This window comes from Nanorana parkeri, unplaced genomic scaffold, assembly GCF_000935625.1.
Source record: "Nanorana parkeri isolate BGI_ZX_2015 unplaced genomic scaffold, ASM93562v1 scaffold77, whole genome shotgun sequence".
Taxonomy (NCBI): domain Eukaryota; kingdom Metazoa; phylum Chordata; class Amphibia; order Anura; family Dicroglossidae; genus Nanorana; species Nanorana parkeri.
Window position 1 is genome coordinate 2,578,454 of NW_017306345.1, and position 26,404 is coordinate 2,604,857.

Genomic DNA, 26,404 nt, shown 5'->3' on the forward strand with positions numbered 1-26,404 from the left:
ACTTTGACAACCTCCCTGGAAAGGTGGAGGCTCTTCTGTTTTTACACTGGAGTCCACGTTTTCTGTTCTCTTGACCTTAAAGGAGAACTATGGGGTCAGTGTTTTTCCCCATAGTTCTCCTTAGGGTAACAGGAGGACACAAACTAGCGTCCTTCCGTTACCCTAAGCTCAGTATACCGCGAGCTACAGCTCGCCGTATACTGAGACGCCGCAGCCGGAACGGATCCCGACATCAGCGTCGAGATCCGCCCAGCTGCGTGAGTGACAGCTGGCTCTGCCTATCTGTCAGCGCTGGCAGATCGGAGCGGGGAGAGGGGAATCCAGCCCCTCCCCCTGTCATGGCAGAGAGCCGTGACAGGATCGAGAACCCGGTATGTGTTCGCTCACCTCCCGATCTACTGAGCCGACCTGTGACAGTCTCATTGTCACAGGTCGGCTAGAACTATGAGGTGAGTGGAAATCACTCATCTCATAGTTCTCCTTTAACTCCTTTGTGAATTGCTCTGGAAAAGTGTCAGTTCTTTTCTTTCTGCACTGAAGTTCTAGCTTCCTGCTTTGTCTGAGTATGACCTTGTAGGACTGAGTATGACCTTGTGAACTGTACTGCAAACATGTAATTTCTTTTTTTAGTAAACCTGCAACCTAATTTAGCTTCCTGTCTTAACTTGGTATGGCCTACTTAATGAAGGTGACCAGACTGGATGGTCACAGCTTGTCTCCATGCATTGTAAATAACCCCATGAATTACAGGGTCTACACACTGGACCAGTGACCTGCACTTACTCAGCTGGTCATAAAGATGTTCTCCGACCCACCCACCAGCCTCATCTAAAATATAACACCCACTTATAAAAAAATGAAAACAGCTTGAAGCCTCATTGCTGATTTACCATTTTAACAGCAAATATTAACCCAACAAAATTGGTTTTGAGTGAAATGTGTGCAAACTGGTTGTAGAGTTAAATCAATGTATTTGAACATCTATGCTGATACTTTAATTTATTTGTGACTGCTCTTGCCACTTTATATTTCCACTTGGCTAAAAACATCTATTTAACAAAGAGAAGAAAACTTGTTTTACCCAATGTTTTATATTAATCATGTAATCATTCATAAGTCAAAGTCAGCTGCATACCACTTTACGTGATGACACTGAGCATAATGGCCAGGAGTATAAGCATTAAATTGTGAATGAATACAAAATTGACATTTATAAAGGTCATTATACATTAATAAAGGTTAACAACTCAAGCAGCTCTCGTACAGCTGTAATACAACAGTTTTAACAATAATAAATTGTGGACAAACAGCGCTTTCTTTAAAACAATATTGAACATCTGAGGGGTGGGGTTGTGTTTTTCTACCAGTTTAAATAAATGTGTATAAAATGTTATGTATGATATAATTAATTTTCTAGTTTGCTAGCAGCTTGTGGAACCAAAACCAGCAAGCATGACATATTTTACAGCATGGAATCTTTGACAACAAGAGGACAGGATTCAAATATAAAGACTAAGTCCACCTTTTGGGCACCTTTTGTAAAAAAGTAGCAAATGCAACAACATTGATCTTACAATTATTTTACGATCAGTGCGGTGCTGGTAAAATGCACAGGATCAATCAATGTTTACCGCCTGCCTCAGGTCCGTACATGGATATGCAGCCTTAACAAAAGGTGTGACTTGGTGAAGGTGGAGAAGGGATCGCTAGTGCCCTCTGCATAGGCATTTAGTTATAGTTTAGAACAAGGCCGAAGTCAAGCAGTTGAGCAACACCCAGAATTGTATGACCCAAGTCTGCCCAGCTACTGCAACTCCTTAAAAAAAAAAGAAGTGTGGCAAGAAATAATCCAGCATGTACTGAGGGTGGAATGGGAAAGCCTGATAGCCAGGGAGCAGGAGAACAAAAGTGAGTTTTGTTTGTATGACTTTAATGTGCATTGTTTTATGTCAAATATTACTTTATATACCATGTGAAGATTACCTCATGGTAACGTTTAAAGATACATTAAAAAAGGGTTTTTCAGCATTTCTTAGCAAAGCAAATACTCCATACCAGCCTCGTGGCTCGCACTGGCTCCACAGGCTTTAGGCCCTCAACCATATGCTGCAGGCACTGACTCTGGCTGTACTCAGATGCACTGTCTCTCAAACCCTGTCTTGAACATATACTCCACGTCTTACCTTTTTTTGTCATGTAGAACATCCGTCAATGTGGACGACAGTGAGAGCCGTATTGATGCCACAGAAGAGCTTGAAAATGAGCAACCAATTGAAAACACTCAGCTAATGGAGTCATCACAGCTGTCTGCAACATCCACTGCCGGTGATCAAACGACTGTTCAATTGCCAGATAAAAACACCCCGCCATCTGAGCAATCCAGAATTTTAAAAAAATATACTGAATCAGCAAACACAGATATGCAGGCTTTCTTTAATTATTATACATGATTTATTATTATACAGGGCCAACAGTTTATGCAGCGCTTTACAAAATTGATGGAGACAATACAATTAACAATACAATTTCAGTCCTACTCGTGAGGGCTTACAATCTAGTAGGAGGGTCTAGTGATACAAAAGGTAATAACTGTTTGGGATGATTTAATGGAAGAACTGAAAGTACTGTTATGTTAAGGTAGAATATATCTCCCTGAAGAGATGAGTTTTCAAGGATTGCCTACAGACAGAGTAGGAGATAGGTGGACAAATTTTGGTAGAGAGTACCAGAGGATGGGAGACATTCTGGAAAAATGCTGGAGGCTAGCATGCAAGGAGGTGACAAGAGAGCTGGAGAGCGGGGGGTCTTGGGAAGAGCGAAGGGGGCGGTTTGGGTGATATTTTGAGATGAGGTGGGTGATGGAGGTTGGGACAGAGTTGTAGATGGCTTTGTAGGTTATTGTTAGTATAAGTAGTATATAGTATATCATTAGTATTTAATACAGATGTGTTTGCCATCTAGTGCTCCGATGCAGTGGGGGAAATTGCTGTTTTCGTCAAATTGTGTGCTGATTTCCAGCCTCCTCTGTTCCAGCCTCCTCCCCCTCACTCCTCTGTTGGTGTAGGCATCACTATATCTTTCAGCTGACTCCAACTTGCATCACATGTTTCGTGTACAATATTGTGAATAGTGCAACAAAAAATGTAAGTGAAGGGAGGAGAAGGATTCCCGTTGCCAAAAACCTGCAAAAATAGAAAATAATTATCAATTTTCACTCCATCACCTATGCGTGTTTCAGGTGTAGGCACTGCTATTTGCACTGATAACATGTAATGTTATAATGCAAACTATACAGTCGCTTAAACAGTACAGCAGAGGATTATATAGATCACTGTATACGAACCCATGTTGTCAAAAGACAGTTGGATCTATATTAATGCAGCACAGAAAAACCAACAATATGCCTGTAAATGTCACCACAGCCTAAGCACACCTCAAAGCTGGTCACTTCCCTTTATTACATCACTTCCCCTGTAACACTCCCCTACTTGCAGGGAATTTTGCATTAGTTATTGATGGTTCCTTAATGCCTTGAAAATGCCTGCTAAATGCCTTGTTAACACTATAGGCGTGTTAATCAGCATTGCTCTTTCACTAAATTATCAACGCATTTGTGAAAGAACCCTATGGGTATAACATGACACATGGTCTAAAAGGTAGACAGCCTTCAAGTTTTATGGACTCCTCAGTTACCATATTAAACATCTGTGTTTTTTTCAATCTTTCACATATTAGAAATAGGGATTATGATACATATTTTTAGACAAATAAGTGACGGGTTTGTCAGGCTTCCACCTGACAAACCTGCACCCAATTTAGTATTTTGCCCCATGTGCTCCAAGATGGAGACTCTCATAGTTTAGAGTTAGGACCGCACTATATGGAGGTGCCTTGACGTGGCTGTGCGGCTTTCACATTTTCTGCAGAAGACGTGTATCTAAACCTCTGCTTTTTTTTTTTAGAATTAAAAAAAAATCAGCTTTATTTGTGTAAATAAACGATACATGGGAAACAAATACAGGTATACACCATTCTGAATACAAGCAACATAGCTATAGTGGTGCGTCCACTGCTTTTAACCTTAGTGGTTAGATAATTTTTTTTTTGCATGCTGGCTGGTGAGTGTGCCAGGAAACTTTTTGCTGTTTTACTGTTTGAAGCTGGTGCAGGTTAACTAAGCAGTTAAACCTTCAAACACACACAGTAGCTGCCACAATGTGGTTTAACGGAAACACACACCGTTTACAGCATCTGCTGTTGCAATTCTAGCCTTTAAGAAATGTCTGTAACACCCGCTGGTAAGCCCAGACAGAAATGTAACAGAGTTTAAGACCCCATTCACATGTTAGTGTTTTGTCCTGTATTTACCAAAGCATGACAATGTTCAGCATGAAGAATCCCATTATTTTCAATGGTAGCCATTTAAACCTGAGCATTGTATTACCTGTCACTTGTAGCTTGAAGCTCAAAACAGTTACATGACCTTCTTTTCTGGCAGAATTGCATATTTTTGGCTCCATAGACTTCAATGGGACCACTTGAAAAATGCGCATAACGCGTGGTTTTCACACGGTTCTGTTCCTAACAACCATCTCCTCCTAGTAACTAGCTTTCCTTTAGCTAAAATAAAAACACGCAAGCCTGAAAACTCCTTAAAAAATGTGCAAAACAATCATCAGAAATATACTTAGCTTAGGTGTGAATGCAGATTACACAATTATAGCTTTTCAAAGAGACAAACTGCAGAGTTCAATTCGCTTGCAGAGTAAGTCCAATCTGATATGGCAAATGGATCCCATAAATTACTCTTAGAATTGCGTTATAGTTTTGATAGTAAAATGAGAGCTCAGAGCTGCTGGAGCAGCCATCTTTTCTTGTCCCCTTGATGGCCATACCCAATCAAACGGCCTCAAGGTTGTAATGTAGGTGTGAAGTGTTTTATTATGCTTCGCTAGACATACCCCTAACTTTGATGAATACATCTATATTTCCATCTAACAAGGTTTCACATTCCAACAACCAGCAGATTTTTTAGCCGAATGAAATGACAATTTATTAGATGCCACATATATAATATAGATTGCATGCATCATTCTACTAGGGTGTAATTTATTTTATTAGCCTTCTGGACCTTGTAATATAAGCGTTTTCGGTATCTACCTGCTTTGTATTTTTCTATACATTTGTGTAACCAATTTTTATGAAAGTAACTCCATCACAGCTGGAATTATAAATGATGTATAAAGTTTGGGTCCGGTATATAAAAAAAACAGACTCACAAATGTGTGTTGCTTAAGATGCTCTGCCTATTTTTTGACAGGGCCCTTTATAAGAGGAAGTTTATGATACCTCTGCATTCCATCTAACTTTGTGTTAAATGTGTCTTACTCTGGACTGTGTTTTTGTCAAATGTGTCACCTTATATGGCTGCCTAGTATTGACATGAGATTTAAAGCTTACTATTTTTGTTACCGCCTTGCAAATTTTTGGGACTCCCCCATTCCATCCACACAGTTCATCAGACTTCACTATCGTCAAACCTCTTTAATAGGTCCCAGGGAAGGTGTACAAGTTCCTTTCCAATACGACCGGGTTCTTCTGGCTCTAGCTCCAAGGACAGTCTATCAGCGCTGCAGTGGTTACTTCCCATTTATGCTGTATGGTGAAATTGTATTGTTGGAAACTCAAACTCCAGTGAAGCAGCTTGCCATTCTCCCCAGCAACATGTTTAGAACACCTAAGTGGATTGTGGCTAGTGTTCACTGTGAAGATGCAGCCATACAAGTTGTGCTGCAACTTCTGCAGTGACTCTGGGAATGGGCTAGACATCAACAGTAGTGAAGGCATTCAGCTTTCTGTAGGCAACGCAGAACCTGATCGTCTGATTCTTTCTGGGGACCAGAACTACTGGTGACGCCTAGGCACTGTGGGAATAATCTGAGTGACCCCTAACTGCAGCATCCCCTCAATCCCCCTTTAAAACTCCAACAAGACACGATAGGCAGATTGTTTGGTGGGAAGATGCACCTCTGTGGCTACCTTGTGGACTGTGAGGCGTAGCCTCCCTGGTTTCCCTGTAAAATGGTCACGGTGTGCCACAAAAACTTCAGGCAGCTAAGTTTAAGTTTCCTTTGTGGGAACGAAGTATAATTATATCTTGAGGTCTGCTCCCAATTTCCAAGTGTTAGCTAACAAATCTAACATTGGGTTTGTCTTTTCCTGTTCACTTTGAGTTCAGGTCCACTGTAAGCACTGGTTTGGTTGGTAATTTTTTAGTATAAGGATGTGAATTGCACAGCTACTGTATTTAGGTATAATACATATTTTATAACCTCTAATAAACTTCTCCCAATATTTCAACAATGATTTATAGACTGTAAGCTTTTCCTCTCAAAGCGAGGAATCATTATCTACAAATTCTTCATTATTTATTTTAGTAGCCCAAAATTAGTATCCCAAATGATTTCATTTTTATTAGAGAATGGGCAATATTACATCTAGATCCAGATCCAGGGAATGGACAAAAACACGCATGAGCAATAGTTGTCTAGGGTCAGGAATTAGGCAGCATGCATTATTGAAGCTTTATACTAAGCAACTCATACCAGGGACTGGGCACAGCAGAAAAGGGAATACATTTTTTAGAAACCAGGCATTGTTCAATGTATTCTGTAGGGACATGCATTCCTATAAAAAATGATGCATTCTGTTTGCCTATACAGGTTGCCTATAAAGAGTTAACTTGCAGTCTGGTAGCCACCTATTGCCATATTGCACGACACTTATAAGACAGTGAATATCTACAGGGTACTGGCATATGTTTTGTCCAAATATAAGTTTTCAAATCTAGGCAACAAAACTACTAAACCATCTTTTACTACTCCCAGGGAGTAATTGTGAAATATCTGTTGGGCTCTATTTTGGGTTAAAAACCTGACAGATTTGTCATCAAATTAGCCTGTTTGCCCCAGATAATGCAGAGGTAAAATTGTTCCTGGTAAACAATGCAATACAAAATATTAGGAGATTGAGAGGCATGTCCCTTATTTAGCACCACTGTAGAATAATTTTTCTGATGCTATACCTAATACCTATAGCTGATGAACCATACATCCACTGCAAGAAAGAGGTACAGTAAGCAACATTATTGCTTTAAATATTAAAGTACAACTGTACCTTTGGTACAGTTACTCATGGTGGGTTTCAGTGGTCCTGCAGAGTACAGCTTTCTCCATAGGAATCAATGGGGCAATGGTTAGGCTGACCATATTTCCTTAAACCAAAAATGGGACATTGGGATGGCAAAAACGGGGCGGTTTTAATATTTCGTATTCATGAAAAAGTAAAGGTGCCCATACACCTTACGACCATCGCAAGACTTTTGTCTTGCGATGGTCGGGTGCTTCTTGAAAGCCCGTATGATCTGCCCACCTTGGACGGGCAGATCGTACTTGCGATCTTCCGATGACGGCAATGCAGAACGGGCAGTGTGCGCGTGCGTACACCGGCCCGTTCCGCAGTTATCGGGCGAGCAGGCTAGAAACCCACCGAGAATCGTACGATTCTCGGCGGGTTTTCGAACATGTTGGCTCGACAAAAGACGTGCGACCGTACAGTAAAAAACGGTCGCACGTCTTAGTTCACACTGCTCGATTCTCGTACGATCGCGAAATTTCGCCCGATTCTCGTACGAGAATCGAGCAGTGTATGGGCACCTTTAGATGTTAGCAAAAGTTTTATGACAATATAGTAGACGTGTACAGCATAAAGTTTTGGACAAAATTAATTATTATCCTGTTTCAGATTTCAGATTCGTAACCTCCGAATCCAAAACTACACGTTGAAGAAAACAAAATGTGCAGAGACCATATTGACCGCCGGCGTGCAGGGTAGCCATCAAAAATGTTGGGGCCCCTTATGCAGCTTTAGGCCTGGGCTCAAGGGTCAGATTAAGAGCATCACGGGCCTGGAGCTGAGGATTTTGGTGGGCCTTTTTAATAGAAATGTCGATGGTCACCAGAGCCTCTTCCTTCTGTCCGGGTTGTGATTTGTAGTCTCTCTACAGCTTGGAGTTAGTGGTGGCATGCCTGATAGATCTGCCACTGACTCTCAATACATTATACAGCAAATGCAGAATACCGCCAACTATAGAGGACTACAAATCCCAGTAATATATTATACATCAATGCAGAATGGCACCGGTTACAGAGGACTACAAATCCCAGCAATACATTGTTAAGCACTGCAAATTAATACCATCAGCTAGAGAGGACTACAAATCCCAGCAATACTTTATACAGCAATGCAGAATACTATGAAGCTACATACTCTGTGTTGCTCCTGGTTCATGGCCTGATGTCTCCATGGTCTCAGGAGGGCTGTGCAGGCTCTCAGGAGGCTGTTCGGGCTTGAAGATGGAGAGTGCGGGCTCTTAGGGGCCCAATGTAGGCTGTCAGGGGGCCAGTGCGGGCTCTCAGGGGGCCAGTGTGGGCTCTCAGGGGCCAGTGTGAGCTTTCAGGGAGTCAGTGCGGGCTCTCTGTCACTCTCTGGCGGTCAGTGGTATCTCTGGGTGGTCAGTGCGGGCTTTGAGTAGTCAGTGTGGGCATTGGGCGGTCAGTGCAGGCTCTGGGTGGTCTTTAATTTAAAAAGTAAAGATACACACTGTCTCTGCCATTGGCCATGCATCTGATCATATTGTATGAACATGATGTTCATATAGGTTGATCAGATGCATGACCAATGGTAGAGACATTCTGTGGATCTTTACTTTTTAAATTAAAGAGGACAGCAGACGTCTCCACCCCAGCGTCGGGCCCCTTTCCAGCCTTGGGCAACGTCTGCTGCTCGGGACCGTACCAACTTGTCGGTACATATTAATCTATAGTTAAAAATTGCTCGGGTGGAGCCCGGGTCCCCCTGGCGACCTGGGCCCCTCACATTCGTCCTGGCTGTACCCCCCTGGTGGAGGCCCTGCAGGCATGTCCATACGCATGCATGTGCACATAGAAACAATGGGCGCCACCATCTTGTTGCACCCAAGAGGGTGGTGAGTCTTCTTACATGACGTCAGATGCACCAAGATGGCGGCACCCATACAACGAATTACTATGTGGCCGAATATATAGTAATTTGTATTTTCGGGTATATAGTCATTTGGATGTGGATGAACTGCCGAATTGACAGAAATGTGTTAATTTGGCAGTTCATCCAAATCCAAATGCACATCTCAACAATCAACAATTATTCTTCAGTGACAGAACTTAATCAATACAATGCAGTGCATTCTTTAAGCTCCTTTCCCCCTTCCTATACTGCCTCAGATCCTTCCATTGTGTCAGTCTGAGGAGCAGAGAACTATGCCATTAACCTTAAGATTTCCTAACACTCTGGAGCACTGCCGTGCTGAGATAAAAGCTCTGCTGTTGATCATATAAAATGACAGCCTAAAGTCTCCGGCGGCGCTTATTCTTCCTCCGCGGCAGCACTGACTAGGAGGAAGTTACGTATAGGCGCAGAGTGTGCTCCGTGCACCGAAACATAACTTCCACCTGGTCAGTGCCATAGAGGAAGAAAGAGTGCCAGCGGAGACTTATTTGAAGTGATCTCTGTGCGACAGCTGGCCGGACAGATGTACAAGTTAAGGCGAGCCGCAGTTGCGGTCGTCTTAATATCTATATCAATGTGGCCAGCCGGTCTCATTAAAGAGGCGCACAGACCCAGAGCACACTCTTAAGAAGGAAAACAAGACAAAATTGTTTTTTTTTAAAGAAACGGGACGGGGGAAAATAAGAAATAACAGTAGTGTTCCGTTTAAAATGGGACATATGGTCACCCTAGCAATGGTGCAAATGTTCAGGATGAAGAAAACCCAGAAAGGACATTTTGGGTAGAAAAACTGTGCAGATTTGGGCAGGGATGCAGAGTGAAGATCACTGGAATGGGCACAGAGGTAAGTATTGGGGGTAGGGACATACCAAAGAAACAGTTGCCTTTTGCGCAAAGTCATTACATTCTCAGTTCCACCAGTTTTACACTGCCACATCATATAAATGTGTGGTTCTGCACCAATACATTTAGCATTATTATAGAGAATGACATGATACAGACCTTTTCAGACTGGATCAATCAGTGACTAAAGCCAATAAACCTTTTTAGAAAATGGGTAACCAATATATAAATATAATGATGCATGATTTTAAAGTATTTTTATATAGCCACAAGATACTAAATGATCAGTGGTTAGATTAATAGGAAAATTCAAATTTCTGATAAAGACAGTTTCATTTCTGGAAAACCTAGGGCTATTCTATAACAGTTTAGCACTGGGAACCTTTGACACATGAACCTCCCCGCTCTTCTCTTTCTTCCTAGTAGGGGAGAACAATGGAGCTTTGTGTCTCCATCACTCTGCGCTGATGTAGGGAATCCGACTCTTTTTATCATGAGTCTGTGCAGATGCAGACAAGGATTATCATCATTATCATAATTAGTGACTCGTTATTAGAGAGTGTGCAATATTCAGGTAAAAGGGAACTAAAAATGCTGCATAACAAAGGAGGCAGCAAAAAGCTAATTTGAGGGAGTAAAAGTAACAGAATTTAAGGAGCATTTACAAAACCAGCCATAGAGCAGCAATGCAGCAGTTCAGAAAAACCTCTTTTTTTAGAGTAAGCAAATTATGTTGTTTAATGAAACACAGGCATCATCCTCAGCTGTCTAACAATAATTTCCAAATCATAATGATGAAAACGAGTAAATATTCAAAATTGATTTAGTTATTATAAAATATTGTCTATACAGGTGAGCAAGATACAAGTATCACAGACCTTTGTACATTTTGTACTTCTTACTCACTACTAATTTACTGATAAAAGAATACAGAACAACTATGCTCACACATTACTCTAGAGCAAGATATGTTGCATTGGAGAAGATTCATTAAGCATCATACTGAATGTTGTCAAGCCTGCCAGATTTTGGAGTAAGAGCAGCCTAGGTTGAGCTAGCCCCAGCAACAGTCTAGGCCATTAGACATTGTCAATCTAGAGACTTTAGAATTACAAAACTCTACAATGTCTAAAACCCAAAAACCTAATATAGTGCAGCTTACCTGTCCTTAGATAAAGTGCTTGCTGTACTTTTCTTTTATTCAGGCTTCTTTTCCCTTTTTTCACCTGGTAATCAGGTGTATCGCTCACCTAGTTATCTTTCAATTAGCGTTATTAAAGGCAAAGCCCTGTAAATAAAAATGGGTAGGCCACATGCACAATCCAATTTCAGTCAATTCACAGGACAACAATACAATTGGCTTAACAATGGCCTAACTATGAGCACAAGGCCCTGACTACTACTGGCCTCTTCCACTGGCCAGGGGGACTAAATATACAGCAATTCAGTCTTGTCGGTGCTAGGGCCATTTCAGTATGGTGGAGGACTCACCCCACCATTCTGTGGGCAATTGTAGGCACAAATAATTCAAACAAATAGAAGCAAATGACCAAAGGCCTCTTTTAAGGGCTACCAGGCCCTTAAACAGAGGATATTGTGAGTAGACTGTATCCCTAAGCGCTCTCCATCTGATTTCTATACACAGTGGGTAGTATAGCACACAATGATCTCTATATACACACTGATCTCTATATACACATTGAGGAGTAAAGCACCCTCTGATCTCTATGTACACTGATCTATATATACATTGTATAGACACGGAGATCTCTATATACACAGAAATCTCTGAGCGCGATGCCACTTCTGATTGGCTCCCCATACAGTCTGGATTCTATACTTGGATGCTTTGCATCTCTCACCTGCTCTCCTCCTTCCTCCTCCTCCACCTCCAGCTCTCCTCTGGTTCTCCCGGCACCTGCACACTGTTGGCCCAGCTCTCCCCTCTCCTGCCACCTGTTATTAGGGACACGGCCCAGAGTCTGAGCAGGAACTCATCGGAACCCTCAGTTGCTGGAACAAGCCACTGTTTTCTGGTTAAAGCATCGTCAAAAGAAAATCCTTCACATTCCATAGTCTGCAAAGTACCTAAGTTGTTTTTTCAGGCCTGGCTGTGTCAAGTTATACAAGCACTGTGATATGCTTTTCAATATGGTTTGCTTTATCTGTTTCTGGTATTTGCTTCCACCTCTTTCCATAGTTCTGACCTTATTCTAGTCAGCATATGGATTGAGTCACTGTCTGCCAACACTATTGAGATTGGAAGTTACTGCCACCTCGTCCCCAACTGTAAATTACAAAGATCACACTTTCAATGCTTAGACAAGGGGGCAGAACCGGCCTATTGGTGTTAGTTATAAAACCATTATGAGAAAGTTGTAAAGTGCTAAATAGCCAGCACACTTGATAGTCCCAGTTAATTCACAAAGATGACCTCCACTGATAACGAGCAACAGACCCTCAACTCACCCCTGCCAGTAACATTAGACTCCACATTTTACTCAGTATTTATAATTGTGGACCTAGGGATAGTACATTAATAACTTCTGTCTTAGGAGGTCCAGAGGCCTATAGACACACATTACCCCTTCTGAGGGAGGCATACATTACAGGTATGTCAAGTCTGGTATGTATACAAAGCTAATTTAATAACACACAGTATTCTATTGTTTTTTTTAGGCCCACAAAAAGCTGCTGCACAAGCCAGCAAGAGGATCTTGTTAACATCAAGGAGAAAAAACGAATTTACCATCAAGAAGAAGCTCTCATGTAGCATCAAGAACCAAACCTTTGCCAAGCTAAACTTTGAAAGAGCCAATCCCTGAACAATTTTCTGCTTCATTGTTTGTTGGAATCCATAGAACCCAGGTCTTTACTTTCATTCTTCTTCCTTTTTGTTTTACTGTTGTGTTATTTGTCTCTCTTGTGTAACATCTTTTTCTGTATATTTTTCCTGCACCATTAATTTTATTAAAAACAATAATTTAAAATTGTTAAGCTTATATCTACGCTCTAAACAAGAACTTTACGTATCCTTGTCTCTATGATGAGTGCTACCATATTGTAAACCCTGTTTTATTCCTACATGAAGGGACAATTGGCATTACAGGCATTGCTTACGTTTTGGATTTGTCACAATGTTTGCTGGGTGATTTCGTTAAAACATGTGGTAGCAGCCATTCTTTTGTGTAACGGGTTAACTGCGGAGTTAACCAAACCCCAGTTATGGTCGCTCTCAGTCTGCTGGCCTTAGATTGTTGTCCTGTGAGCTGGAAAATCTTTGTGTAGGGTGAGGCTGGGAGTGTGCTTGTGGCCTTTCCTCTCTCCCCTCCTTCCCTTTCCCTTAACCCAGGCAAACCTTACTCCCCCTGCCTGTAAACAGTGTGACACAACCCAGTTTTGTTTTGTTTAATATATGTTTATTAATTTTTCAAACAATTATAATAATTTATAACATATAACACCGCTAATAAACATTCAAACAAAAATACAAAACACAACAAAAAACTCCCAAAAACTTTATTTGCATATACCCCTTATTTTATACATGATATCCATAACTTTGTCCATAGTAAGGGCTATTCTTCCCAGTTACACTAGTTAAAAAATATTGTGAATTGCAATGAATAATAACTAAAATCACAATGTATAATCATAACCCTTCTTGTGATGATATTTACATCCTATAATAGTGAATGGCCTGGAATTGCCTTACATGACTAATCAGTGCATACATAAATTACCCAGTAGAGTCTGCTAAATTATGTCATGGCACTTTGACATTGAAACTGTGTTATGCCTCCGAATCCGAAACATAAAGATTCGTTTTCTTTGCCGAAACAAATTAAGCCGTTTTTCATTTTCATTTGTTTAGTTTGGAAACAAATTTTTTGTTGTGCACATGTCTAGTAAACATTCTCACTTTACCTACATTGTGTACAACTGTATCAGATCTTGTATGTGTACCTTACTTGTATTTTTTCTAAGTGGAAAAAATAAAAACATTTTAAAAGGGCTGAATGAGAAGTGCAATTGCAGCTGTGAATTTGCTATATTATCACTACCAAGATCCAGACTTAGGAAAGACACAGATGAGAGACAGAGGAAAGTGAGAGTCAGGTAATTTATGGTTTCAGAAACTGCTTTGATCTATGTATTACTTCTATATTTGCATAAGCAAAAGCTCCAATAGGGCGAAAGGAGAAAGTTAGAGCAGAGGAGGAATTTATTAAATTTGTCCAATCTGTCAAGTATTAACCCCTCACTGACAGAATCCATCTCTGAATAATATTTTCCCTGAACGTAGAAGATTACACACAATTCTGAAGCTCGATGTTGATTTAGATATGAGCTGAAACCTATAAATATTCATAGAAGAGATCAGCATGGTACTAGGCAATGCAAAATGAACAAGAACAGTGTTGTTTGGCTATACATAAAAAGGTCCTACAGCTTATACCAGGGAGGGGGGCATATTAAACAGTAAAGTCAGAATAATGACAACGTTGACATTAACTATAAATCTAATTTCAAAATATGTTGTTACAACAGCAGGGTCACATTTGTACTGTGTTTAATTGATTTTACTACCTCAAATCAGACAGTAGTATTTGATCATCCAGAAACGATGTTGATACACACAAATATCAATGCAATAATAAATACTTGAAAGATAAGTACACCTATATGCAAAAAACGTACATATAAAATGATTACCCCCACCCTGGGTCATTAGGATTAATAATACCTGCCAGACATAAGCAGAGAGATGTATGTAGGGACAGCCATTATTCTTTATGTTCAGGCCATTGCATTCGTGGGATTGTAAAAGTTTCTGAGAGGGCAGGCTGGTTGTAATATACACTACACTGACCCCATGCAGGCTGGGTGGTGTAAAGTGTATTTGATTATATTTACTTATTTTCTGCAGAGTGTGGGAAGAAGATAATCTGTTTTGGTTTTTTTAGTGTAAGGGTGCGCTCATCTTGTGGGGTAACCTTTTTTTCCCATAGTTCTCTCTAGGGTCACAGGAAGACATATACTAATGTCCTCCTGTGACCCAAAAATCTGTATACCGTATTTGCCGCCGTATAAGGCGACTGGGCGTATAAGGCGACCCCCTACTTTTTATGTTAAAATATAGGTTTTGGGCTATACTCGTCGTATAAGACGAGTATAGCCCAAAAATATTGTTTGGATACACACACTAACCTCCATGGTGGTATTCCTGAGTGTGGCTCGGGGTTAATTTTCAGTACCATAAGCGGTAACCCCGAGCCACACTCGGGATTACAGTCTCTTACCTTGTCCGCTATCCCCGCTGTGTCCTCCGTCTTCAGGGTTCCATCAGTATACTGCGCTGAGCCAATCACGGCAGGCTTTGTATTCATGAATACAGGCTTTGTATTCATGAATACAGGCTTTTTATTCATAAATACAGGGACTTTTGTATTCATGAATACAAAGCCTGCCGTGATTGGCTCAGCGCAGTATACTGACGGAACCCGGAAGATTTGTACTATGTACAAATACGCCATACCCGGCGTATAAGACGACCCCCGATTTTCGGGGGATGTTTTTAAGTTTAAAAACCCGCCTTATACGCCGGCAAATACGGTATATTAGGCTATTGATTTTACTTCCTCAAATCAGACAGTAGTATTATGCTGAGAGCACCACAGTCGGAACAGTTCCTGACAATACTGTCGAGATCCACCCCGCTGGCTGATTGACAGCGGGCTCTACCTATCTAGAGGCAGAAGCAGCTGTGCCCGCCCCCTCCCCTGTCCGTCCCTCCAGTCATTGCTGGAGGATCGGAGAGGGGAGGGGGGAAATCCCTGTGGGTAGCGGTGACTGGCAGTCACCTCTGGGGGGGGAGATGATCAGTACCATCACTGCAGAGTAGGAGGAGACATTCAGCAGGGAACACTGTTACAGCTGGCCGGCTCAGCGGTACGGGTGAGTATAACTTTTATATTTTTCCACCCCCCCACTGCAAGGGTTAACTGGTCATTTTCCTCTAGGTGCAGAAATAAAAAAAGTTATATTCACCCAAACCTCCTTAGCCAGCCAGCTGTCATGGCACTCCATCCTGGAGTTCTTCTTTAAAGGCAAATCCACTTGTTAAAAATTTATGTAACAGAAAAAATGGCTACAGCAGACTAAAGGTCACTTAGAGTTAAAAAAAATACCTTAAAGGTTCAGTCAGCAGCTAGGTATAATTTTCTAAAACTGGTAAACAATTTTCAAACATGGCTTGTGTTTCTGGGAGGTGTACACACTCAAAAATATCCTGCTCCTGCATTTGGCTCAATGTTTTTTTGTTAGTTTTCTGCTTATTATAGCACTAAGACTAGCCATAGCACTAAGACCTCTCAGACTGGGCTAGTGTCATTAGCGGTGTGCATCAGGGTTCTATGCTGGGAGCCATGCTATTCAGCCTGTTTATTAACGACATCGGGGACGGAGTACACAGCGATATCTCAGTGTTTGCTGACGATTCCAAAATTGGGAGGGTTATAGAAACAGACCAAGATAGTATAACATTACAAGAGGACCTGGATAGAATAGGGGAGTGGGCAACTATGTGGCAGATGAGGTTCAATGTCGATAAATGCAAAGTTATGCACTTTGGGTTAAAAAATAAGCAAATGGGTTATGCAAAGATTTGGGGGTCATTGTAGACCATAAACTGAATAATAGATTACAGTGCCAGGTTGCTGTAAGCAAAGCACGCAAAATCCTGTCCTGCATCAAGAAGGGAATGTTTTGCAAGGATAAGTCTATAATTTTGCCACTTTACACATCACTGGTTTGGCCTCACCTGGAGTATGCAGTGCAGTTTGGGGCACCGGTGCACAGAAGGGATGTCATTGAGCTGGAGAAAGTCCAGCGGAGGGCAACCAAACTCATCAAAGGGATGGAGGACCAGAGCTATGAGACACGGTTACTAAATTTAAATATGTTCACGTTGGAAGTAAGGAGATTAAGGGGGATATGATTTTTATGTACAAGATGTTCTATAGTCATAGCAACATTAGCAACAAACTCTTTAAGATTAATTCCATAACAAAGACTAGAGGCCACCACCTAAAACTGGTAGAAAAAAAATTCAAACACAAGGGGCAAAGGGGGTTCTTCTCAGTTCGAGCGATTAGGGTCTGGAACTCGTTGCCACAAGCAGTGATTTCAGCAAATAGTCTGGAATCATTCAAGAAGCTTTTGGACGATTTCCTGAGAGACCGTAATATACGGGGGTACAGGTACTCTTAAAAATGAGATGACTCAGGGACCTATACACACACACACACACACACACACACACACACACACAATAGTTTGGACTTGATAGACATTAGCCTTTATTCAACCTCAAATACTATGTAACTATGTAACATATGACTAAAGCAGGGAGACAATTCCACTTAGCACTCATGAGGTAGAACCAGGCTGTAGGAAGTAGGAAGTAAGCAGAATCTGTGTGAGTTTTTAATACAAATGCAGCAGGAAGGACTCTGCATTAAAGTTTGCTAAAATCCTTGCAATGTAGGAAACTGACCAGCAGTATTGGAATTAAACTTTAAGGGCTTGTTCAAACCAATTGCGTTGCGTTCCAGAGCGGAAGCTGCTGGAATGCACCGCAATCACTCACAAAACTTCCCCCTTTGTTTTGGGGCGGGAGGGGGCGTGGTGATGCATCAAAGTCAATGGCACCGCAGCCACGCCTCCCGCCTGCAGTGCAATCGGACATATGGCAAAGCAATGCCTGCGTTCCGTTTCACTGCAAACGCAAAAAATAGAGCATGCAGCATTTTTTGCGTTTGCAGTGGAACGAAACAAGCCCTAACTCAAGTGTTGTCTGCAAAGAGCATCAGGACCTAGCAATGCTGTCAGGCAGGTAAGACTGGCTTACACATTTGGCTAAACTTGAACTACTGAATAAATTATTCGGCAGGTAAAAAAGTTAACATGCATGTATTTTAAATGAGCATTTAGTTGCTTGCCTGGAGTTCAACTTTAATAATTTTTTGACAATTCTTTAGTAGATGTGTTCCATGGGATAGAAAGTTTCATTGTTCCATTTTTTTCAACTATAATACATGATTATTATAACTTAATACACATACATGATGCTTACCAAATCACCACCTCCTAACCATCAAGAAAGGAGAAGCCCCTAAGAAGATACTTTAATAAAGTCTTTCTCAACCTTTTTCTAATTATATAAAGTTACCCCCAGCCCCAGGACTGCAACAAAGTCTTATACTTAGCTGTCCACACTCTTTCCAGTCCCACACTGATTGGCCGATGGGGGGCACTGCTGCAAACTCTCCCAACCAGTCGGGTAAGGTAAGTATTTACTTTAAAGTGTATGGCACAGCAAAATTAAAAAAGACATATTAAGTACAGCTCCTAACTCTGTTTGAGCTGCCAACACAGTGCACTTACATTCGACCAAGCCCTGTTTGCTGGAATTAAGAACTTTACCTATCCCCTTCCCCATCTCTGTCCTACTCTCATGCAAACATTGATTTCTTTACCAGTAAAACAGTGCTATTGAATGACTCCCAAGAGCCTTCCCACGCACTGTTTGTAGCTCTTGGGAGATGTAGTTCTTGAGGGCAGGCCTATGTCAATAGGAACTGAGCTTCCAATAGTTGCTCCGGCAAGAATTTTACAAGCCTGGTGATGATGTCACAGGGAGTATTCAAAGCTGTCTCCCCACAGGTTTTTACAAGTTAAAAGAAAAAAAAATCTGAAATTTGCTCTAAAGGTGGAGAGGAAGGTTTGGTGTAAACGTGGATAATGACTGGGCACAGACTTTAAAACAATCCTTTCCATTCAAAAAGTTGACTAAAATTAAAAGAAAAAAAAATTGAACAGGATAACTACTGGTACTTAAGCAGGGTGAATGGGCTCAGTAACCAATATTTAGGTAGAGAGGCATGGTTTTAGCCCTTTACTTTTGGAACCAAATACATAAATGCATGTTGGAGTGTCCTGGGTTTTGTTTGGTCTTGGGACAAAGTGAATAGCCCATACAGCAGCCCTTTGGTTCGACTGACCCGGCGGCCGAAGAGAGTCGAAGGATCAGCCGAAGCTACGGCTGGATCCTTCAGGTCCTTCATGAATAACCCCCTTCATTTTTTTTCATTATTTTAAAGAATACTAGTGTAAGCACCTGAATTTGACTTATCAGCCTCCTGCAATACTTTTTCAACAGGACTGAGAGAGGGAAGGCCAGGAAAAGAAACCAACCAAGCTTTACTGCTCATATGGTGACACACAGGAGGGCAGCACAGAGTTATCCAAGATTCTTGACCAGTTTGCGCTGTTGTTACAGTAAAGGCATGAGTTGATCTGGCTGCGCTGTCTGACAGGCAAACCAAAATTTAAATCTGGCTGCTTCAAATTTACAATCTTTTTGACAGTTAAATCAATTCCCATATACTGTATGTTCTTGCACTTTTCTCTGTTTTATGCCATTCTGTGCCTGGCTGCTGCCACTGTCACCTATGTAATCTGTACTACCTGTAAAACACACTGACAAATTTAAATGTGATTACAGACAAATGTATATGCTTTGTCATGTGACAAATGAAAATGCATTGTTCCTGTGGCAATGCGGACTACCTTTACAAAGGAGGAGAGAATATTACAGAAGATTAAACGTTTCACAGTTATCTGGGATCCTTAAAGGCAGCTCAATACTATGTTCATATCTTTCATGAAGCTATATCTTATTAACAGCCAGATCACTGAAGGAGGCTATAACAGAAATATGCATTTAGCAGGTAAATGTGTTACATGTATAACTCCTTACTCTTTTTTGAACAAACCTACATTAAATCACAACTTGCAGTCAGTGGGAGCACTGCCAGTTCACACATATGGTATTTATTATCCACAGTGGCTTAAGAGGCATTCTCTTCCTGCCACTCACCTATCTACCCGCTTGATAGAGGGTATGGTGAAGAGGTTTTTACAGCTGCAAAGAATTAAGGCAAACGGGGAGAAAGAGACAAAAAGACAACATTGAGCTAGAGATGGAGAGGAGGCCACATTGTGGAAGTAATGCAGAAAATATGTGTAAGAAAAAGAAGACTAGATTTGTGTTTGTTTACTCCTGCCCACACACAGGCTCACAGCAAGAAACTGAAGGATTGAGGGTCCACATACTATTCATCTTATAAGTTACTGAGCCACATGTTTTACCAGGGAAGTAAAAATCATCAACTACTAGCTGCATTCATACACAATGGCTGACCCAAAACTACTAGCATAGTTTAATCTAATCCCTAACACTAGGGTTGCACAGATACCAAGTACAGTACTCAGTACAAGTACGAGTACATGTACCGATACTTTTGAGCTCCAAGACTAGACTAGAGAAAAATTCACAAGTTAGGAGGCAGCTGTCATTTATAAGGAGCACACAGAGCTCCTGGGATTTGTACATCTCTGTTTTAATGTATGATTTTGTTTTTATAAATATAAATAAAGGGATGCACAGACACCAGTTTTGTGAGTACGAGTACTGGTACTTGCCGAGTACTTACAAGTACGAGTACTGATACATTTTTGTTTATTGTCATGTGACAGTTTCTCTAAAACAATACAGACTAATGATTTCAGGACAGTGGTGGAGCGCCAGAGCCTGGTCCCAGCTGCAACCGCTGAAACCCTGATAGTTCTCATGAAAATGCCAAGTATCGGCATTGGTACTCGAAAAGTATCTGTGCATCCCTACCTAACACTAATGTTTTCACATATAAATCAGGTACAAAGGAAATACACAAACATAACTAAAATGTTAAACACAAGCTACAGCTTAGAATAGGAAGATCAATTATGCTCTAATTGAAGGTAAAATTGTTATCATAATAGCAGTCTAACTGTATAGACATCTCTTTTTGCTTGGATCAGTCAACCATCGCATATCTATTCACATTTAGACACATCAACTCAGAAACAAACACAGAATTGCGGCAGAAACATTTTAAACATAATACTGGTAACCATGTCTGCTGACTCTGCTACAGCCACCAAGTGTGCTACCTTACAGTTGGACGCCCCACCACACCCGAAGAGCTCTCTGAATTCCCTCCTGAAGGCCCAGGAACCACATATCAGTTCCCACTGCATTCAGATGAAGCCCATCCCTGCTCAAATATTGCCAGGTATGCAGCTCCAACTGCCGATCATGGATGACCAGACCCCAATTTCTAACAATAAAGCGGCCAACTTCCTTGTTCACCTTTTTACGGGCTTTGTTCAAACGTTCCACTGACCTAGCCAAATGCCAGGACGTGGGAGCCACAATCAACAGTAGTGGTGGTATCAAACTTTATTTTAGCTATATGATTTGATAGCAATCGAGTCAATAAACGGTTTTTGACTTGAAATTCTATTGGAGTACGGGTGACTTTATATCGCGGATTAGCTCCTGCATGGAGCGTAGGCCCAGATTGTTCCCACTGACATGCAGTATCAAGACATCTGGAACACTATCCAACCGCACAAATTTATGCACTTCAGGGACTACCCTGCTCCATTGCATACCCGGCAGACCAATCCAGTGCATGTTAGCAGAGCTTCTTGGAATGCCCAGTTGTTTCTCATCAGGACGAACATCCGCCCATCTGGCCCCCCCAAAACACATATGAATGTCCCAGGATCCCGACGAGGCAAGGACCACCAACTGTAAATGATAACAACAAACGGAATGCAAGAAAACATAATAGAATCCCAAACACAAATTAGGTTTCACGAAGTGAGGACAGACATACAGACGATACTGGTTAGACTCCCACCTTCCTAAGCGTTGGAGGGCAGCCCCACCTAAACCCCACCTTGCAGCCTCTGTAGCAGCCCCAATACGGAAGGAGTGGGAAGAGAAACGTTTAGTGATAACAGCCCAAGCAAGACAGGATCGAAAGACAGAAGTAACTTGGAAACGAGATAAAGCAGACCTGTTAACGTGCAATAAGAAAGACCCTTCCAATGCCGGGCGAACCACTAAAAATTATTCAACAGCTTGAATGGGACACAACGATGAACCGAACACAAGCTGTAGCTCCACCTATACACTCCTCCCCCTCTGATCAATCTTGGAGCGACGAATCAGAACCAGAACAATATCAGCCAACAGGGCAACATCAGGAAACAAGAGATTCCCATGAGCATGCGTGGAGGTACTAACCAATTCCCCAATCCAAAAAGCCCCCAAAAAGGTCAACATAAAAGCCACTCGAAAAAGTAAAACCTCAAAATTTGAAAAACAACACCAGGGGAGATGACCCAAGATTATAGCCAAAATATCAAAAGTCACTGGCCTGCGTAAATCAGGACGATGCTGGCCCCTACGAAAACCTTTTACCACTTGACGAACCACAAAATCCTTGGTAAAAAACCCAACAGCCTCCCCAATCGCATCCATATAGCAAAAAAAGCGCTGAACAATGTTCCAGCGTCTTCTCACCTATCACACTCACCAATGTTGCAAATGCCTGTAACCAATTTGAAAAAGTGTGGGCAATAAGGCGGTAACGGCGCTTCTCTTCATCATCTTTTTTACTCTCCTCCGGTTCGACTCTGTGAAGGATAAACTTTTCCAACGGAAGGAAGGTATACATCTCCACTTACTCACCTTTCCAAATCTTCTCCCGCACTTCTGTCTTCAAATGGGATCCCAAAGGGCCCTCAAAACACACATAAACCTCGCACCGCGCAGCCATCCCCACCTTTTCTAGCAGCCTTGGAACCGGCCTGCAAAGTTGTATCCACTGGCACCTGTGTACTCACATCAGCCCCCTGCGCTCCTGCCAGTGCCACCCCACCAGAACCATGACCCTCTAAATCCGAAACCACACACTGAAACTGCAGAATGAGCGGCGACCATATTGGTGCCGGCGCATTCTGCTCATGCGCGCCACCATCTTGGGGTGTATCTTGGTATACACCAAGATAGCAGCGCCCACATGTTTAAGTGCCGCCAGCATGCGCAGAACACATTGGCCGCCGCTCATTCTGAAAACTAATTTATGTAAGCCGGAATATATTTTTCGTATATTCAGGCATATAATAAATTAGTTATTTCGGATTTGGACGAAGCGCTGACTCAACTGAATTTCGTTGATTTGCAGGTTCATCTGAATCTGAATGCACATGTCTATAGGAAAGGAGCCAGAGAAATGACTAAGATATTGTACTTTAGCAGAAGGTTATTGGTAAAGTGTGTTGAGCCAAGAAAGGAAGTTAGCCTGGCACCCCCATTTTTGTACAGATTAAATAATCATAGGATAAACCATCAAAGGTTTTATGTATATCTAGCCCTATTAGCATACCCTGGATACCTTGCGGGTGTTATCTGAAGGCTGTCTGTGCGGGACTAAGCCCACCTGATGTCTGGTTGCAAGGATTTTGGAAAGCATTTTTACATCAATATCAAGTAGCAAAATAGGTCTGTAATTATGGGGGTCTAGAAAGTCCCTTCCTGGCTTAGGTAGCATGCTAATGTTGATTTTTGTTGTTGGTGTCTCTCCAGTTCAAAATGTGGCTTAATAAAAGTGCTTAAACATTGTGCATGTACTCACTATATCTGTCTGGTGTTACTTTTGTTCAAATCGCAGCCTGGTAAAAGTGCCTAAATACAGTACTATGCATGAAGTTACTACAATATTTTGCTGACTTTTCCATGAATTAAATATAGTCTGGAACTGATTTTTGGATGAAAAGATGGATGGTGTCTCTCCTATTTAAAATGGGGCCTAGTGAAAGTGCTTAAATACTGTACATGGAGTAAATACAATATTTTGCTGACTTTTTTTTCATGAAATAAATCACTCTGATGTTGATTATTTTAATTGAAATCTATCCTGGTCTCTACTCTTTTGCTGTCTTTTTCTTGATCATAAATCTAATTTTTGCCTTCATGGGAACATGTGGCCTAGAAAAGCTGCGATGGCTTTTAAATAAAAAATAAAATAATAACACTGTAATATTGTTTTTTTAAAAAATTATAAGCTGCCTGGGATGTCTTAAATAATGTTTATGGAGTCAGAACAATATTTTGCTGGGTTTCTGTGAAGCAACTACACTCTTTTTTTATGCTGGCTGACGTGTCTCCTTTTGAAAATAGTTTCTTTAATTTCTCTGTGAAATAAACACTATTTTGTATCTTGATTATAAACCTATAAATCTGTTGCCTCCCAGGGAAACACTGTAATTTTGATTTCTTGATTACAACCTGCGTGGTGTGTCTTCTTTTCAAAATGTGATGTCCCATTGCCCTTAGATTAGCGAGCTTGGGAGTGATGACTACTTTACGACACAACAAAGGGAACATGGGGAACAAAAGTAGCCACCCTCCAGAAGTAAAAACAGTGTCAGCACAAATTCAGAAATGATTTAAGGATCTACAGCTGAGTGATACAAAAACAAGCTACATTTTTATAACAGTTAAGGTACTTAAATGCTTTTTTTATGATTCAACTCCTGAGTTTAGTGTCACTTTAACCTCTTGCCGTCCGCCCGTAGTAAAAAAACGGACGGACGGCACTGCAGCATCTGCGGGTTGCCGTCTCCAGACGGCAATTTTTTTCTGCTCGCGCGCGCCCCCTAGATCCCAAGCATGTAATTGAAAGAATTGGTGTCTTTTCCATGTCACCCTCAAAGTCGCATAAAAAGAAAGGGCCTCTCCCTGCTGTACAGTATTCTTTTCATTGTTTTTTGGCAGTGGTGCATGTCCTCCATCAGAGTGTCCAGCTCCTCATGCCCTTTGTTTGACAATTTCTTTTCTTTTAGCCATAAAAATGGCCAGAATTGATCTTTAAACCCCCCCACCAATCCTTCATAACAACAATATGTTCAATGAACAGCCCATGAAACAAACCGAGGCCATTTCGCTTATCTGTAGATAGAAAGAGTAATTTTGGCAAGATTTTTCCTACATAGTTACGGGGGTGTCAAAAAGGTACTGGGCGTTTTTTTACCTTAATGCAGAGAATGTATTAAGATAAAAAACGCCCAGCCTTAAAGGAGAACTATGAGGTGAGTGCTTTTCACTCACCTCATAGTTCTAGCTGACCTGTGACAATGAGACTGTCACATGTCGGCTCAGAAGATCGGGAAGTGAGCGAACACATACCGCTATTCGTTCACTTCTTGATCCTGTCACGGCTCTCTGCTGTGACAGCGGAGGGGCTGGATTCCTCCCTCCCCGCTCCGGTCCACCAGCGCTGACTGGGGGAACGGACGGGGGAGGGGGCGGGTACAGCTGGCTCTGCATCTCTACATCGATGTCGGGATCCGCTCCGGCTGTGGCGTCTCAGTATACCGTGAGCCAGTATGTAGCTCGCGGTATACTGAGCTTAGGGTGACGGGAGGACGCTAGTTTGTGTCCTCCCGTTACCCTAAGGAGAACTATGGGAAAAGCCCTGACCCCATAGTTCTCCTTTAAGTAATACTTTAATTTAGTAAAGCATTTCCTTTTTTGTATTTGATCATTATTTAAGTATTGCCATTTCCTACTGTTTGTTTGTTTGTTTCTATTAAGAATAATGTGGCTGTATTTTGACAGTATAGAACAGGTCCAGGATAGCTTTAAAGAGCAATTTAAAGCCCATTGTACTTTTCTTAATCAGCAGGCCACGCCACTCCTATCCACCCAACAGAGGGGGTTGAGCATAAATAACATATGAAACATTTAGGAATTGCACCCATTTTCATACACAGTCCCCTTATTTCAAGGGCTCAAATGTAATTGGACAAATTAACACAATCATAAATAATATGTTAAGTTTTAATAATTTGTTGAGAATCATTTGCAGGCAATGACTGCTTGAAGTCTGGAATGCATAGACATCACCAAACGCTGGGTTTCCTCATTTGTGATGCTTTACCAGGCCTTTACTGCAGCTGTCTTCAGTTGTTGTTTGTTCATGGGTCTTTCTGTCTTAAGTTTTGTCTTTAGCAAGTGCAATTCATGCTTGATCGGATTGAGATCAGGTGATTGACTCGGCCATTTCAGAATATTACACTTGTTTGCCAACTGGGTTGCTTTTGCAGTATGCTTTGGGTAATTGTCCATCTGTAAAGTGAAGCACCGTACAATCAACTTTGCTGAATTTGGCTGAATCTGAGCAGACAATATATCCCTTTACACCCAGAACTCATGCGTCTGCTTCTGTCTTCTGTCACATCATCAATAAACACTAGTGACCCAGAGCAGTTGGAAGCCATGCACAGGGCCGGCCTTTGGGGTGTTCGAGCTGTGCGGCCACACAGGGCGCCATGGCAACAAGGGCACCAGGTGGCCGACACAGCTCGTCCTTGGGGCGGCTACAGCCTGCGGCTTCTCTCCTCCTCACCGCTCGGCCATCCAACATGACCTGCGCTCCCTCCTCTGCCCCCCCCCCCCCCCAACTTCACGGCTGTCCTCACCTCCCCGCTGCCT

The 26,404-nt window shown here is 41.7% G+C and overlaps 1 long non-coding RNA gene across 1 annotated transcript; it reads left to right on the forward strand.

Moving 5' to 3' along the window:
• The first annotated feature begins 1,287 nt into the window (after window positions 1-1,287).
• Window positions 1,288-26,106, forward strand: LOC108804903. The gene is made up of 3 exons (XR_001942383.1): window positions 1,288-1,298; window positions 18,012-18,022; window positions 25,749-26,106. It is a non-coding gene; the product is annotated as an uncharacterized LOC108804903 (long non-coding RNA).
• The last annotated feature ends 298 nt before the right edge of the window (window positions 26,107-26,404 follow it).